The 11,076-nt window shown below is 42.2% G+C and overlaps 1 protein-coding gene across 14 annotated transcripts in view; it reads right to left on the reverse strand.

The window, feature by feature from the left end:
• The window catches only part of GTDC1 (glycosyltransferase like domain containing 1), a 200,071-nt gene extending 189,502 nt beyond the window's left edge, over positions 1 to 10,569 (reverse strand). For 2 of the 14 annotated variants that reach the window (XR_010080849.1, XM_063401007.1), the window contains exon 1: positions 1,038 to 2,794. The gene's annotated coding sequence lies outside the window, so the exon portion shown is untranslated. The other 12 variants (XM_063401014.1, XM_063401013.1, XM_063401003.1 and 9 more) reach the window with 11 other exon arrangements.
• Between the last annotated feature and the right edge of the window lie 507 nt (positions 10,570 to 11,076).

Genomic DNA, 11,076 nt, shown 5'->3' on the forward strand with positions numbered 1-11,076 from the left:
TACAAATGATCCAAGTATCCCCCTTGAGGCTATGGCTATCAGAAAGCATTTAGTTGGCTCTCCAGCCAATAATTTTCGGATCTGTTTTATTATGAAACTAACACATTTTCAATAACTTTTAGCTTTGCTATATAGAGCAACAAATAATTTCCCAGAACCCTTTGGAAAATCTGACATGTGAAATGATTCTCTAGTCAACTTGTGTATTATTAAGATGAAAAAAAAAACCAACCATATATCAGATCATTTGATCACTGGAGAGAATGGCAAAGTATTGGGAGCTTCAGGACAGATGGACGAACTTCAGGTCATATAAAACACTACCAAGGCTGTATTTGAAGAAAAATGTGAAAGTTTGTGAAAGCGCCCCGGGTGAAAATACTTTGTGTTGCTAAGAAACATCATCCCTGATGATGGATGAATTAAATTGTCTCAGTTAGCACAGCCAACTCCAGGCATCCCTCGTTTATTAGGAGAATGTTTTCTTGTACTGGTAATTTATTTCAACAGCTGCGTACAAATAAAAAGCCCTACCTTAAAATGAAACTGAGAATTCCAAACTTGCATAATTAATGCTACAAAACAGAACAGAGTTTACATCTTGAACAGAATTTAATAACTAACATTTAACAATGTAAACTCTAAAAATGAATATTAATACAGCCAGACTATTAAGAACTTACTTGAAGATTGTCTGCAGTGAAATATACTGTTCAACTCCCAGAATTACTCTTTGTACAATCCAGTGAAGTACAAATATCTCTAAGCACTGAACATTATCAATATTCAGTTAATCAAATTTTAAACATCACTGAGAGAAAAGCATATTCATTTGTCACGTATTGTTATGATGACAGCAGTATAAAAACTATGCATGAAAAATTATGCAAACCACCTGCTTTGGTCGTGTGGACATTGTCTTCATGTTTCATCTAGTTGCTTTTTTAATGTCTTACTGTTTCTCCTGCAGGACAGATTTGTGACCTTGAGAGTAGCAAACCTTTGCTTTTCTGAAGTGTTTGCTGTTGAAGTCTCACCTGCTTTGCCTGCCATGCACCACCTTCAGGGAAGTCTGTTCAAAGGTACATACAGAACAGAGGAAGGCCACCAGCTTCTCTCTTCCCACCAGCTGCACATCAGCCCAGAAGAGCTCACCTGAAAGGAAAAAGAACAGCAAGCACATCTCACCTGGCACAGCCTTCAGAGCAGGACACAACAGCAGAGGAGAAGCACAGCAAGAGGGGAGCCCCAATATAAGAACAGTCCCAAGGTCAGGAAGTAGCCCCATGACTGCTGCTCAGAGATGAGGGAAAGGGCAGGGCTTCCTTCACAACCCACAGAGGAATAGGCACAATTTTATGCCACCCAGAAACCAACACAGTGGTTGCACTAAAAATAAACCAAGTGCAAAGACCCATTTTCCAAAAACACAGCTGGCAAAGGGGAGAGTCATTAAAGAAAATGAATTTTCATTTGTCTGATGCCAAGGCTTTGGGGTTTTTCTTCCTAGTTACTAGATTGTGTTCTAATGGAGATTTCAAGTTTAGAAGTCCCAAATTTTAGGCCTACAGAGCCCAATTTAAGGAAAAAGGTAGAAAACCCTCTATAAACTGTTCTTTGGATCGCATCACAGCTTCCAAGTCAGAAATTACCACACACAGTTACATGCCAGTAATATACTCAGCTAGTCAATACACAGAGGCTCTTCATCCCAAATAACCCCACCACGGAGCAGAGTTACCACCGGAGAGCCAGAGGAGAAGTATTTAACAATGATACCAATTTGGCTGTGCTAGAGATGTGTTTCCTGTGGGCCTAATAAGGAAGAGCTTTACAATCTGAGCAGAAGCCTTTCAAAACCTCAGAGGACATGTCTTATCTGCACCACTTCTGCTTCTGGAATCCCAGAAATCCTGAAGACAGAAGGCAGATCAGACTGCAGCTTTCCTAGGCACAGATGTTGCAATCACATCTGCCTTAACTGTAAGCCACAGTCCCTGTGTCTTCCCAACTCTGTCAAGCATCTCTCAGTTGCTTTGGTTTTAGAAATGTCAGTGCAGAGGATAAAAAAGTGTTTCTGATCACATCAGGTGTAGTAAAGCACCAACATAAAATAAAAACAGCTGCAGATTATATTTGAAGCAAGTGGCAAGAAAGAAAACGTTTTGAAGCAGAGAGCGTGTCTTCCCCTTCTCCCTTGTCCACATGTTTCACAAAATAACACTTCAAACCTTGAGATCTGATTGACCAAAGGTTGTTTTTTTTAAAAAAGTATTGATCTAGCAGCTATGAACAATGACCATTTGTGGGTCAGACACAGAAGTATCATTAAAAATGATTTTTATACACAACTCGGAGAAACTGAGTCGCCAATGGGTGCAGATCCATGTAAGCTTTCTCCAAGCCTTTTTCAACTCATCAAAAATTCCCTTCCTAAACACCTACAGCTACAGGATGTCAGATTCGACTTGTCCTGTTTCAGGCTTCTCAGTGCAAGACAGAAAGAACAAAGACCAGCAATGGCTCCAAAGACAATGAGGGAATCAGCACAACCCAACTATTCCATGACTCCAGCTCCCAAGGTTGGGTCTGCAACAAAGTACAGGTTGCAGGACTCTGAATATAATAAGCATCCTCTGGGCATTTTCAGTGCAGGACTATTTAATGTTTTCATTTATTACTTGGATGATGAGCAAAACTTGGTAGTTACCTGGGAAATGCTGCAAGCATTCTGGGAAACAGAGTTAGAATTGAGAAAAGTGGGACTAAGGGATTAACAGAGAAACTGAGGTTTCAATACTGAACAGCAAAACTGAAAAATAATTTGAATTTATAGTAATAATCATATGAAAAAGATGGTAAAGTTTCTTCTGTTCATCGCTGATCCTAAGGGTGTACATTATACTCATATATATGAGTATATATACTCATATAACCCTTTCAATACAGTTGTAGGAAATGAGCTCGAAAGAAAATCTAAGTAATCTGGGAGAGTTAAACAGTGAGCACAAAAAAAAAAAGTAAAGAAAGATGAGACAAGCTTCAGAACAGGTTAACAGCAGTTACAAGAATCATGCCCCACTACTGCAATATCCCTTGCAGGAAAAAAGTAAAAGAAACATAAGATGCTTAACAGGTTAGGAAAAAAATTAGACTAGTATTAGAGGAAATACGCTACCTCTAGGGATAGTTAAACAAGGGACTAGGTTATGGAGGGGTTACACAAATCCCCAGTGATTGTTTTGAAGACCTGGTAAGAAGAACACGTCAGGAATGGCCCATACATCTCTGTCTGGATGACACTGAACTACACATTCACACAGCCAGCACAGAGCCTCAGCACAGAGCAGTGACCTCCGGAGATCCCCGTTTTCTTTCCTAAACTTCAAGGCTGCACAAGTTTAGGCTCCCGCCAGGCGACTCAGCAGGTGACCTGACTGCTCCTTAGAGCTCCAAGCAGGCTTTTGATATCTCTCTTTTCTAAATAGCCCAGGCAGGCTGTGATTGACAATTTTCTCTCACATGAAGCATGCCACCTTAAATGTGGAGTACTCGGAATGATCCGCCAGGGAAATAAAGTCAAATACAGAGAAGGCAACGCCAACTGATCCCAGGAATCCAGTCCTGGGAAGGAAATCACAACTGCCAAAGGGGGCAAGGATGCACATCCCATTAGTACCCAGAAATACAGACAGTTATATTTTCTTTTCCAGCACCTCCAATAAATAAGCCCTAATAAAAAGAAGTATTTAACAAAGTACTTAGAGAAATACGGAGGGGAGGTTTGACGTTCCTAAGCTTATTTTCACAGCGGTATGAAAGGAAATGAGGTAGAGTCAGAGCTAATTCTCCTTATATAATTTCACATGGAATGATTAGTTCTGCCCCAACAGTAACAGCTTTCCAGAGGGTCCTACTTGTCGCCAAGATTGCATACAGATGCTCTAAGTGTAGCTTCCCTATTCTCCACTGACAACCAACTTAAAAGGCCAATATAATATTCATTTTACTATAGAATGAAATTCACAGCGTGAACAGTAAAATAATGTCAGAGCTACCATGAAACTGCAGTTGAGTGTTGGGGGCTATGACTTCTAAAAGTTTAATCACAAAATGGATTCAGGGAGAGGAGCGTGCAGAGCAGCTTCAACATCTCCTGGCCACTAAGGATGGCCAAGAGCTGTGGCTGGACAAGGAAAAGGCAAAGGCACAGAGGAGAATTTGCGTCACATGCCTTGTTGAATATTTTCCTTTAGAAGGCAGGTTTCAGTCACGACTGGGTTAATGCCCCCACTCTCTTAAGCCTGATTAGGACAGACATTCCACATGCTGAAGGTGTTGGAATTCCTAAGTCACCTGGGTCGCTTCTGGGTGAAATACCAATTACTGGGAATTCAGCTCAATAAGGCCCACAAAAAGCAAGCCCTAAAAGACACCCCTCAGCCCAATGGTGAACATATCACATGGATAATCCTAAAAAACTCTTCTCAGAAAAAACCTTGTAATAGGTATTAGTGCTCCTATAAAGCAGTGCAATGCTTTGTGTTTAATCCTTGAATAGACACTGGTAGAAAAGCCATACTCAATTCTTAAATTTCTACTGCAAATTCCAGCTCAGCTACTATTATTCCTGGTTTTTAAGGGATATATACATTTCAAATATACATAATAGTAAATTTAACTATCAAAGAAAAATTTAAATCACATGCCAAAACAGCATGCAAAATAATAGCATACGAACTCTAAATGTGTGTATTTTGCAATTTTTAGCACAACCATTTGTTTTACAAAAGACCTACAGATTAAACACAAAATACACTATTAGTTTTAGGCACAAGAACAACCAATTTTTTATGCCTTGCCAGAAATAATGACTAATTAGGCCAGCACCACCCTGCAGTCATTTCCATAAATCTTGCCTTTACATTTAAATCACAACAAGAAGAAAACTGACTTAACAACAACAAGGGCATATTTCTCATTAAAGTTTTCTTAAAGCAAGATCAGGACAAGAAATTATTCTATAAAGTCAACAAGCTGATGCTATTGTTTATTTGGAGAACTTTAACTCAGCCCAAACACAAAGTTGTACTCCGAAATTTGCTGTATTAAACTGCAATCAGCCAGCAAAAACTTTCAACTGGGAAATCATAAAACACAATTTCATAGGATCTTGATGGATTTCTTATTTAGCAAAGTCATCTCACAGCATATTCCTTGTGTAAGCCTTGAAAAGAACCAGAACATAAAAGATGCAGTATGCTCAACTACTTGTTGAATTTCTGGTTTTGGGCATATTTGTAAGTAAAGCAAATATTAAAGCAGAAAGACACACAGGAAATACAATTCCAATGAAATGAGGAGCTGTACTTCAATTAAGATTTTTGTTTTAATAGGAATTGCAGTGCTCCTGAGAAATCACTTGTTTAATTATATATATTAGGTAAGATACTCATAAAACCACTTTATTTTCATAATGCAACAGGGACTTTATTTCTATTTTATTTACAAAGGTGTCACCTGGTAAATAAACACCAATAAAACAGAATCTAGATTTATATAGTCACATACTCCGCAATAAGGTTATTAACACACAACTCTGAGGTTAGCTTTTTTTCCCTCCCCCAAAACTGATTGGAAAGAACAAGAAAAAGTGGGATATTTTCCTAAGAGGTGGCCTAGAAATGGAGCTAAACCACACCACCACTGCTCTGGCTAATCATCCATTCCAAGTTTTAAGCATTCCCAACCATTTCCTTTTGCATGTACGCACAAAGGTTTGTGATACTCTGGAAGCTTTTCCATACAACGTCTTTACAACAGGTCTGTTTCTAATATGTGTATTTTATTAAAGTTTGGGAGGATTAACCAAGATTCTCAGTTCTTGAGAAAAATAAGGCATGGCAACAGTGAGGTCTTCAGCCTTCACTGCAACACGGCTGACCGCTGAATCCAGGGTGAGTCATGCCCAACATGGGACACGGATTCCATCCCAAGAAAGAATAAAACACTGCATCCCATTAAATCTGCATCCAATTACTTAGGTGTGAACTCAAAGGGTGTGTTTTTATCTCAATAACAGCTTCTAAAAACGACTGTGAAAGAAATCTTGCACTCTGGATGGTGTTTTATCCATCAAGACCATGACCACCACACATTTTCTACTGCCAGAAGCATGGCCAAAGTGACCTTCTAAAGAACCACTGCTGCACCTCTCCAAGCAGAGAACATTCCCATGGTATTTAGGGCAATTTCATACTTGTACCACTGAGCATCAGTAACACAGACAACCTGCTGCACAAACAGGCACTGACTGCACAAAAATAATCGTGGAACAAAACTGGAAAACAGCATGTCAAGTCACACTGTTGTAGAGCCACAACACATACAGATGTTTTCAGATGCAAAACTAATTAAATTCCCCTTTTTTGGGTCACCCTAATGTTTTTTTTCACTACAATTCAGCAAATTACACATGTAATAAATTTTGCATGTTTGATTATATGCAAACCTATATACATACAAATATTTGAATCAAAGTTGCTTACCCAAGATCTACTTACTTTGGGGTTTATGTACCACAACTGTTTGTGTTCTTTGGTTTGACCCTAAAAAAATAATTATTCAAGAGAAAAAACACAAACCACCCTTAGTGCCTGGCCTTGGCTGTTTTCCTCCTACTTCTGCATTTCATCGTTAATGTTGCATACTTCACTGTTAATTTTAGACATCCCTCCAGTTCTCATTTGGACATCAAAGAGCTACAAGTACCCAAAATACCAGCAAATCTGAGATACTGGCTTCCCTACTTATTGTCATTTATAACTTGAAAAGATCTTTGATTTCTTGCCTACAGGAAACACTGCCGATCAAAAATAAAACATATATCTGCTCCCATGAATTCCTATAGATGGGGTCCAGGATTTAGAATATCAGACTGGAGACATGATTTTCAGATTTACATTTCCTACTCTGCCTGGCGCTTCACACGTTTATTTTTACTTTCACATCTGACATGCAGCAATATGGCCAGCTAAGGTGTACGTTTAAGACATCCTTTGATATAAATCCATGGAGAAGTGAAATTCACACCGGGTTCTGTGTCCTTGCAGCACCCAGGCCCTGCTTCCCCACTGATAACTGCTCTGCTTAGGGATGGCTGGGGGCAGCCCAAGGCTGGCTCTCTACAGCCCCTTGTTAACAATTCTGCCACCAAAGATTAAAGTGATTTTCCTGCTTTACCAACCCGTTAGAGAACATTTCCCACATACAAATGGAAAAAAAAAAATGGTAGCCAGCTTTCTCTTTTCTGAAATGCCTGCTGCATGAGTTCCTAACAGCCTTGAGTTTATATTTAGATTTTGCTCTTCACTTTTGCAATTTTTTTTAAATTAAAAATAATAGTATGTTACACAACTAATTCCAAACAATGAGAGACTTGCTCTGTTCAAGTCAGCAAACCATTTGCTTTGGTTTTGTTACTACTCCCACTACACAACAGCTCACATCTCGAGCAGTGGAACAGTCAACATGAAGATGTTGTTCTTTATACCAGTATCATAAAATAGAATCTTTAAACAGTTCAGGCTGGAAGGAAACTTTAAAATCATTTTATTCCAACTCCCTGCCATAAGCAGGGACATTTTCTGCTAGAGCAGGTTGCTCCAAGCCCTATCCAGCCTAGCCTTGAACACTCACCACTACTATAACCAAGAATAACTCCCATACCACTAAAAATTTTCAGTGTATTTTCCTACAACACAACACAATTCTGTCCACACAGCTTTGTATATGTCACATTTGTGAACACAATTTTTATAGAAACAGCAGTTCCCACTTTTTATTTAACCAGGTCCATGGACAAGACTTCCTCACTGCAATTGGAACAGCTAATCCAAGACAGTATTCCACATTAAATATTTGCTCAACAGCTGCAGGAGAAATGCCTTACTCCCAAGCTCGACTATATGGGATTGCTTTGGATAAACATATTCTGATCTTGTGAAGCCAAACAACATGATGTATAGATACTCCATTTCTTTACTCCAAGTTATATTCCAGCTTAAAGACAGTAAGGAATTTAAATAAAGCAAATGGTGCCAGAACTAATGTCTTCTCTATGTGAGGAAGTGCTTGGGGTCATCATAGCTTCCACAGTCATTCAGGTTTAGCACAAGGAGTTGGTTTCAGGAGCCCTGACTGGAGGAAAGTACACTAAAAATGTGCTGTTTTGATGATAAAATCATCTTTTTAGACACTTTCACCAGTGCAGGACATTGTTCAGAGACCACAAAACTTCGCTGCTTTGATTAAAACAGAAAGTAACAAACTCAATGTTGTAAATTGGGACAGAGGCCTGCAATGCTCAAGGCATGTGGCTCCAAGCTATGGGCTCAAAGCACTTTGCAGTCACAGAGTGTAGAAAACATTTATAAAAAGCTAAACCAGGAACTTTTTGTTTTCATATTCTCAAATTTTATTGAGCAGAAATGTTTGAGGATAGTTTATTGCTTTTACCGGCCACTCTAAAATGGGACTCCAGCCAGCTAGGTCTTTAAAATATGTCTATATCTCTGGTTTTAAAACAACATTAAGGAAGTTGTATAATTTTTACACTGGAGTCTGAGTGACTTAGCAGCAGAAGCGACAGGTTTCAGCTGTAACCCAGCACCTGTTGCACTTGGTATTGATCCTAATGCAGGCAAGGGACCCACAAGGGTTAATTAACACGTGTTTAAGTCATGGCACAACCCAGGAGACTCAAATTCAGGTGTACCAGAAATGAAACTCTGCATTTTATCAGCTGAGGGTGGTATTTGGTGCTCTGTTTGTAAAGCACAGACACCCATAGCTGAGCAGAGTTTTCTTGCTGGTTCCACGTCACTATCATTCATTAAAGGGGGAAATTAACCACAAAGTTTGTAAACAAGTCAATTACAAAACACACTTGTATATTGCTACAGTTGTAAACACCAAGGTGTTCACATGGTATTGATAATAACTTTCACTTTTTTATATATACACAAAGCAAAAAAAAAAAAAAAAAAAAAAAAAAGGACTGATTTAAAATCATATCTCCCTTTAATTGATCTGTGCAACCCAGATTTACAGTATTTAAGCTGACTTTAGTACACCTGGACTTTCAAGAAAGGAGAAAAAAGAGGTAAAAATACACTCTACATGAGGCCTTGAAAGCCTCAATTAAAATTCACTATTGTACTTTGTATAGAAGCTCTTTACATAAAAACCTTGTCATGGTTAAGATTTAAGGTTAACCAGGTTAATAGAGTCCAATAAAATAGCTCTATTGAATTATGCCAAGCCATTGTTATAACCCACACTGAAATCTGCTATTTGACTTTACCTGATACTGGGCTCAACTCTGAACTATAAATTAAGCTTCAAACTCTTCCTACACTTAAAAAAACCCAAAGTGCCTGCTTTTGCACCTTAAAAGGTTTCTCTCCCCCAGTCTGCTACTCCAGTCACTGCAGTCATGTGTTAAAAGGTTTGTGCAGACCTGCCAAATCCCATTCATCCCAGACACTTCCCTGAAGTTGGGATGTGTTTACAAAGTATATTTAAGCAGCTCTTCTACTACAAAGTGTTCGGTTCCAGGGCACACTTAGCTTACAAATAATAAAAGCGATTTCCTAAAATCCACACATTTATTACAAGCAGCATTTTTAAAGTTTTTGTTTTGCTTTTTCTATAAAGCTTGACGGAATGGCAAAGCTAGGGGTGCATTTTTCCAGACAGCAGAAGTGTTCGTATGTACCAACATTTTAATCTCGACACTTGTAATCAAACAAATTTTGCCGCTCCCTTTAACCGCTCGCAAAAAGCCGCCCCTGCCCTGCACAGCCCGCATGTCAAAACAAAAGGGCAAAAGAAGAGCGGCTGCAGGAAGCAGCGTCCCCACGGGCACCGGGACCGCCCGGGCCCCGGCGGCGGCTGCGGGTCCCGCGGGCCCAGGCCCGGCCAGGCCGCGCTGCCCGCCCGGCGCGGGGCCCGCCCGGCCCGGGAAGGGCCCGGGGCAGCCGCAGCCGCTCCGCGCTCCCGGCCCGGCCGGCAGCCATGTTAGAGCGGCGGGAGGCGGCCCCGCGGCTCCCGGGGAGCGGCCCCTGCCCGCCCGCGGCGCTCCGGGGCACGGCGGGGCCGCGCTCCCCGCCCAGCCGCGGGCCCGCGCTCGGCCGCAGGTGCCGGGAGCCGCGGCGGGCGGAGCCGGCTGCTCCGCTCCCCTCGGTTCCGCTCCGCTCCCCCCGCAGCCCTCTCCGCCGCCCGTCCTGCTGCCGAGCGCCCGCCCCGCTGACCCCTTCCCTCCCTCCCGGCTGGCGCGGGCGGCCCCGCTCTCACCCCACCCCGAGGGCGCTCACCTCCTCCTCCTCCTCCTCTTCCTCCTCCTCCTCACTCCCTCCTGGAGACCGTCGGCACCGACGCGCCGGCGTCCCGGCCCCTCCCTCAGCTCAGCGCCGGCCCCCCCTTCCGCCCGCCGCCCGGGGACCCTCCCTGCCCGCGGGGACCGCGGGACGGGCCCCGGGGCCCCGCCGGGCGCGGGCAGAAGGAGCCCAGAGCGAAGCGAGGGAGCGGGGAACGAACCGTGCGAGGAGAGCGGCGAACCCCTCTGCAAGAGTTTTGGGAGCAGGGAGGGGTGGGAGGAATAAATAGCGAGGAGTTATGTACCAGGTGGGCTAAATAAAAACAATTAGAAAGAAGATGGTTTTCTGGGAGAAGCAGCTGAATAGAGTGACAATCAGGGCTGTTGCCAGTTAGATACGAGTAGGAGGTGTGTGTTCTTTTCCTAACTCAAGCCTTTTCAGGTGGTGCAGCTCCTGGGAGAGGCTGAGCAGGTGTTATTATAGAATCATCATAGATCGGTAAAATGGTTTGGGTTGGAAGGGGCCTTAAAGACTTCCTTGTTCCATCCTCCTGCCATGACCAGGAACACCTTCTACCAGACCAGGTTGCTCCAAGCACCACCCAGGCCAGCCTTGAACGCTTGTAGGGATGAGGCAGACCCAGCTTCCCTGGGCAACTTGTTCCAGTGCCTCACCACCTTCCAGCAAAGCGTGTTTT

The sequence above is a fragment of the Prinia subflava genome, chromosome 6, assembly GCF_021018805.1.
Source record: "Prinia subflava isolate CZ2003 ecotype Zambia chromosome 6, Cam_Psub_1.2, whole genome shotgun sequence".
Taxonomy (NCBI): domain Eukaryota; kingdom Metazoa; phylum Chordata; class Aves; order Passeriformes; family Cisticolidae; genus Prinia; species Prinia subflava.